The sequence below is a fragment of the Sorghum bicolor genome, chromosome 2 (genome assembly GCF_000003195.3).
Source record: "Sorghum bicolor cultivar BTx623 chromosome 2, Sorghum_bicolor_NCBIv3, whole genome shotgun sequence".
NCBI lineage: Eukaryota > Viridiplantae > Streptophyta > Magnoliopsida > Poales > Poaceae > Sorghum > Sorghum bicolor.
In genome coordinates, this window is record NC_012871.2 from 15,676,971 (window position 1) to 15,683,472 (window position 6,502).

Here is a 6,502-nt window from a genome sequence, read left to right on the forward strand (position 1 = left end):
CCTGATGTGTGGGGGAGATAGCAAGAGTGAGTCCAAGACGAACTCCGCAAGTATAACAACTAGATTGTATAGATTCCACAATCTCATGATCAATGTGACATAAATAATATAGAGCATTAAACAATAATCAATGAGTTTCTTAACACAAGATTCATCACCCTTAATGTAAGAGTTTCCAAGGCCGCTCGTGATTGTGAGCACGGCTAGTATACCAGTTTTTAACACTCTGCAGAGGTTGTACATCTTTACCCATGAGTCATGATTTACCCTCTCGCCTGAGGTGATCAGCCTCGTAACCCACTACCAAGGTCGGTCGGCAGGGATCACTATGAAGTCTTTCAAAGGTTCGTCTAACAAGTTAGGACCGCTTGGTTTCGTTAGTCAGTCCGTGTGATTCTACCACTCGCAGGGAATCCACGGTCTGCTATCCCCCATTTGCGCCACGCGGGTAACCTCTAACAAGCTAGAAAAATTACTCATACTTGACTAAAACCAGAGCCATTATAGCCCTCATGGTTGCACTTTCATCCCGGTTATCACTTACGAATAAATCCTCAAGTTGCTAAAAAGTCATTATTATCATTTGTTGCTTTATATCAATCTAGTCACAAGATCATGGTCATAGAATTAAAACCCAAATGCTATACTTGCCTTAATCCAATTGCTCCTGCTGGTCCTGCTGATCTTACTTGCTTCCAAGGCTCTGATCTTGATCACCGAAATAATGCCCACTTACTAGGCTCGGTCACCAAACATCAACACACAAGCAATCGGAGACAAACATACACGAAGCAAACAAGATTACAATTAGAACAGTACACCAGCAGTAAATAAATTTAAATAAAAGTTTTCCAAAATCATCTACACGCTGCTACGATCACATCAACGGGAAATTCACGGAAAACGGAGTTACGACGCGAAAGTTACGCTTTTAACGGGATTTCAACAGCAGTTTACGAACTTGTAATTAACTAGGGAATCTAACAGTGGTGAATCTAGCCAACAAAGGTACCAACGCGAAGCTTATGAAATTATAAAACTAACGCAACTTGAACGGATCGAATCGGAGCTAAAACGGAGAAGATATGAATTTTCTAACATTTTCTTTAGAAAAGTAATTAATTAAATAGGGTCACAAAATTAAAATGATACAAATTGTTAAACCAAGTTTACTAACACGCAGATCTCGTGATTACTAATCTAACGCAATTTGAATGGGTCAAAACAGAATTAAGATGAATATTTTATGTGCTAAACAAACTCAGTGGCAGTTTTGTAAATACTCGAAAACGTATTTTGAATCAAACCGTACTAAAATACGTCTTTAAATAGTGAAAGCGTATTCTCGAAAGACGCTTACGGACTACGGGTTAATTTGGCAAAAGCGCAAGGACTCTTTAGCAAATACGATCGGCGAAGAGGTACGAGACGCTCCTGGCCGTCGGATTCGAAATCAGTGGCCCAGAAAAGATGGAAGGGGACAGAGGGGGTGCCGGTGGCCGGAGTTGAGGGAGGGGGCGGCGGCGGCCATGGCCTCCGGCGTGAAGCTCGTTGGAGCAGCCAGTTAGGGAGCTCTAGGCCTCGATTGGCCAAGACGAAGGCATCGGGAGAGAGAGGGAGCGAAGGCGGACTCGCCCCAGGGTATAGCGCGGCCAGAGAGGGCGGTCAACACGGCGGTCCGCGACGGGGACATGGCCGGCTCGTCGGAGCTCGAAGGAAACAGACCTACAAGGCACCAAAAAGCTCGGGAAATGGACGATAAGAGAGCGGGGAAGATGGCGAGCTCACCTCGATAGACAAGAGCGAAGGAGAAGCAGTGGAGCACTGGTTCACTTGCTTGGTGGATCCGACGGCTCCGGCGGCGGTTTTTGCACGCGCGCGAGAGAGAATCGAGGCAGGGAGAAATTGAAATGAGAGCGGGGGAGAGACGGCACGGCTCGGGCGCATCCAAAGAGGGCGAGGCGCGGGGAGAACGTGGGGAAACGGGGAGCGGGATGCGCAGTTGCCCAAGAAGAGGGAGAGGGGCGGTTGCTGGAGGTGGGAGGAGGAGCTGACAGATGGGCCCCACCCGTCAGCCGCTGGAGAGAGAGGAGAGGGGTGGGAAGGCGCTGGCGGGCTGGCTGGGCCTCGGCCCAGGAAGAGAAGGGGAGGCGCGGGGCAAGTGGGCCAAGCTGGCCGAAAAGAATGAAGGGGGGGAGAAAGTTTCCATTTTCTTTTCCAAATACATTTTTTTTAAACTCATTTTTCAAAAGAAATTTAAATTCTAAACTCTTTACAAAAAATTCCACACATCACATAAATAAATGCTGCAGCATGAATGCATCAAAAATTTTCTAAACTTATATTGAATTTTAATTTCCCAAAAATTATTTCTTTTTCCTATATTTTATGAGCTCAAAATAACAAATTAAATTATTTTTCACTTATTTCCAAAAGAGCAAAATTTAGGGTGTTACAATTAGTTCACTAGTTCATCTACCTTAGTATTTACTTTCTCCTAGAACTTTGGGTCTGTGTTATGACAACTTTGGACTGTGAAACTGTGATGAATGATGTAAGAATAAGAACATTGAACTATTAGGGAGCTTGGCTGTACTCTTTTCCTACCTAGGGTTTTATCTCACAAGAGTGAGTTTTACCTAGGTAGGTTTTTAATGAGGCAGCCATTGCACAAGCTCCCAAATTAATCATTTGATGTTAAATATTGTGTCTTTGTGTCCAATTTAGCTTTTACATACCTTGATTATTGCTTCTGGAATCAGATCATAAATATTTGCTTATTGTTTGTGTCAATTGTCAAATCAGTTTAGTGCCTGGCCTGGTACGAGCACTGGCGTGCCATCGTGCTTGGTGGCACGGCACGGCTGTTGTCTGATAGTGTCGTGCCTGGGCCGTTACTTCGGCACGCTAGCACTATCAGGCACGGCACGACGTGCCATCGTGCTTGTCGTGCCCGTGTCTGGCCATGCCCGTGCCTGGCCGTGCTCGTGTCATGCTATGCTGGGCCGTCCGTTTGGAAAACTATAATTCAAGATTGGACAATATTTATCAAATACAAATAAAAATACTACTATTCTTATTTTATAAAAAATTTTACAAGTGATGAAGGATGGATGCTGAAACGAGAGAAATAGAGTTCGAGCATTCACTTCAAAAGCTAGGCATGTAGCTGCCTCGATGTTTGGCCAAATAAAAAAGTAATTTCCAAGCGGCCATTGCCTCTCACGACAGAAGCAAGGCCTTGTTTAGTTTCCAAAAAATTCCAAGATTTCCCGTCACATCAAATCTTGTAACACATACATGAAATATTAAATGTAGACAAAAACAAATACTAATTACACAGTTTACCTGTAATTCGCGAGATGAATCTTTTGAGTCTAGTTAGTCCATAATTGGACAATATTTGTCACAAACAAACGAAAGTGCTACAGTAGCCAAAACCAAATTTTTTTCCAAACTGAGCAAGGCCCAAGTGTATCGTTCTGACACATCTTCTGACCACTCAGCTCTATGTATCCTTCGAGCCTTGATGTCGACATTATGGCCTTGTTTAGGGGCCGTTTAGTTCTCCACTCAAAAAATTTTCATCTATCTCATTGAATCTTTGGACATATGTATGGAATATTAAATGTAGATAAAAAATAAACTAATTACACAGTTTAGTTGAAAATCATGAGACGAATCTTTTAAACCTAGTTACTCCATGATTAACTTTAAGTGCTACATTAACCCACATGTGCTAATGACAGATTAATTATACTTAATAGATTTGTCTTGCAGTTTCCTGATGAGATATATAATTTGTTTTTTTATTAGTTTCTAAAAACCCCTCCCGACATCCTTCTGACATATTTGATGTGACACCCAAAAATTTTTCATCTTCAATCTAAACAGGGCCTTAGTTCAAAAAAAATTTTTGGATTCCGCTATAGTAGCACTTTCGTTTTTATTTGACAAATATTGTCTAATCATAAACTAACTAGGATCAAAAGATTCGTCTCGTGATTTACAGATAAACTGTGTAATTAGTTTTTATTTTCGTCTATATTTAATACTTTATGTATGTGTCACAAGATTCGATGTGACGGGAAATCTTGAAAACTTTTTGGATTTCGGGGTGAACTAAACAAGTCCTATGGCTTTGTTTACATGCACCCAAAAATCCAAAACTTTACAAGATTCCCCATCACATCGAATCTTGTGGCACATGCATGGAATATTAAATATAGATAAAAAAGATAACTAATTGTACAATTTATCTGTAAATCACGAGACGAATCTTTTAAGCCTAGTTACTCTATGATTAGACAATGTTTGTCAAATAAAAACAAAAATGCTACAGTGTCAAAATCAAAAAAAAAATTGGATACAAGGCCATGACGATGCGCGTGGATTTTAGCTTTGAGGTAAAGTGGCACCTGAAGATTTTTTTTTCAACATTATATATTTGTGGCTAGTCTATAATGGCATGTAGATCTTCATGCCATATTTTTTCCGAATCGAGGCCATCCCCATTTCAATCACCTAGCAACGGAAATATAACATTTTAGATTGTTCAGAAAGCAAAAAAAAGGAAACGCTAGAACGAGCTAGAGCACAAAACGAAAATATGCGAAGACATTGTCCTCCAATCTTCGCTTTGGGGGTCTCGTGATCATTCTCAATGTCATGGTCCACCTCCTGAATCAGCTTGGCAGTACGGGTCTTCTTACTTTAGTGAACAACTCCACAACAATCCTCAGCATAGCATTGACTCTGATCAACGTCCCGTTATCATCACCCATCATATAAACCTATCCAGAATCTCAAAAGAGCACAAGAATGGCATACGATTTTCACTGGGTTTTTGATTGGTTTCCCCTCAAAACAAGTCTTGTTTCGGGCATTTTAAATAGCCCAATAGATAGCAACAATTATAATAGCATAATGTCAAATATCAATCCATCCCCGTTTGACTTTTTTAATATCAAGTTTGACCACTCGTCTTATTCAAAGTTTTGTACAAAATATCACTTTTTTGTTGTGTATAGGTTTATTAATAAAAATTCTTCAAGAATGACTTAAATTTGACTATATTTGTACAAATTTTTTGGGCTAATCTGATGGAGGGGTAACAATTCTCAATGTACAAATCAGATTAGCCCAAAAAAGTAATATTTGTACGAATTTGGGTCAAACTTGGGATAAAAAAAGTTAAACGACTTACAATTTGGGATGGAGGGAGTATATGAGATCTGGTGGAAGATGACGAGAAATGAGACCCATAGATCATATTAGCCCAAACCAGATGATAAGGTATTAGCCAACTAACTATTATATATGAATCAAACAAAGACTTAATATCCAGCACCCCTAATAGTATATTCTACACTAGTTCACAATTTTTTAGTTTTAAAAATTTATAAATTACTTACCTTCATTCCAAAGTATAAAACGTGTTGACTAAACTTATAGCTTTTGCTATGTACCTAGATATATGTTATGTCATGTTTGTGTGTGTCTATATAGGAAATGGTATGGATTTAAAAATGTCAAAATATCTTATAATTTGAGATAGAGAAAATACAAGAAAAAAGAAGTACGCGCACTGTGCTTAATTGTTGATTCTCGTAAAAAAGACAATTTTGAACCAACAACAGGGGTAACCTCAGCAATTCGAACACAATCGATCCTTGGCTTTGAAGATACGATATTCTCCTGCACATGATGCCAAAAGGATTTATATTATACTAGTGTGCATGCGTATCTCGATGAAAATGATCGGGCATATTCGATAAGAGACCAAATCATTTTCAATTTCACATCTTTTCGCAAATATCGATACGATATTGTCGAAAATGAACACGACACCGATATTATGGTAATTTTCAAAATGTTAGTAGTTGATCAGAAAATATATTGATAACGATCGAAATTCATAAGAACAATAACCTCAAAATTAGTAAACACACCAAAACCATATAAAAGTCATATAACTCGACCTATCTCATATGACAATAATAAATAAAGTTATAATTAACAAGACCATAAGCTAAAGGCACGGTTCACTTCATCTTTGATCTCAAACAAGCTAAACTCTAGAGTCTGTTAGTGTTTGTGGTCACCAGCTAGAGTCACCGATGTAGTATGTGATTGGCCGATTACATTCTTGTTTCTATATAGATAAAATACTTGTCATATATAGTTCCTTTTTAAAAAAATATGTCTTATGTGCTTGTGTGTATAGATGGGATGGTTACTGGACCTAAAGTATATGTATTATATAGTCTGTAGGATTGAGGACATTTAAATCGGTAACTAACGATAATAAATTACCAGCTAAATACGCAGAATAGGACAAAATCATTTTCATTTTTGTTTTTGTTATTTTTATCGTATTCGTTTTTAGGCCTTTTTTAGTTCACCTGATATTCGAAAAGTTTTCAAGATTTCCTATCACATCGAATCTTGCGGCACATGCATAAAGCATTAAATATAGACAAAAACAAAAACTAATTACACA